This window comes from Scomber japonicus, chromosome 10, assembly GCF_027409825.1.
Source record: "Scomber japonicus isolate fScoJap1 chromosome 10, fScoJap1.pri, whole genome shotgun sequence".
Taxonomy (NCBI): domain Eukaryota; kingdom Metazoa; phylum Chordata; class Actinopteri; order Scombriformes; family Scombridae; genus Scomber; species Scomber japonicus.
The window spans coordinates 30,199,662-30,199,933 of NC_070587.1; positions in this window are offsets into that span (position 1 = coordinate 30,199,662).

Below are 272 nucleotides of genomic sequence, written 5' to 3' on the forward strand. Positions count from 1 at the left end.
AGGGTGTAATATTGGCAGAGCGAAAGTAGATGAGTCATGTCATCTTTAATGAAAGCGCCCGCGGCATCTGTGTGGAGTTGTGGTTGGCATCATCAGCACATTGTTATCTCCCTCTGTTCCCCGGCTAAGAGGCAGCGGCGGACCTCCCAGGCCGCTGTGTGGCACAGTCGTACTAGAGGCCATTAAAGACAGACAGCAACACCTGGCAAATAGGGGAACGCTGGGGAGACAGAGGAAATGGAGGGAAAAAGCAGCAAAAAGTCACACAAGAA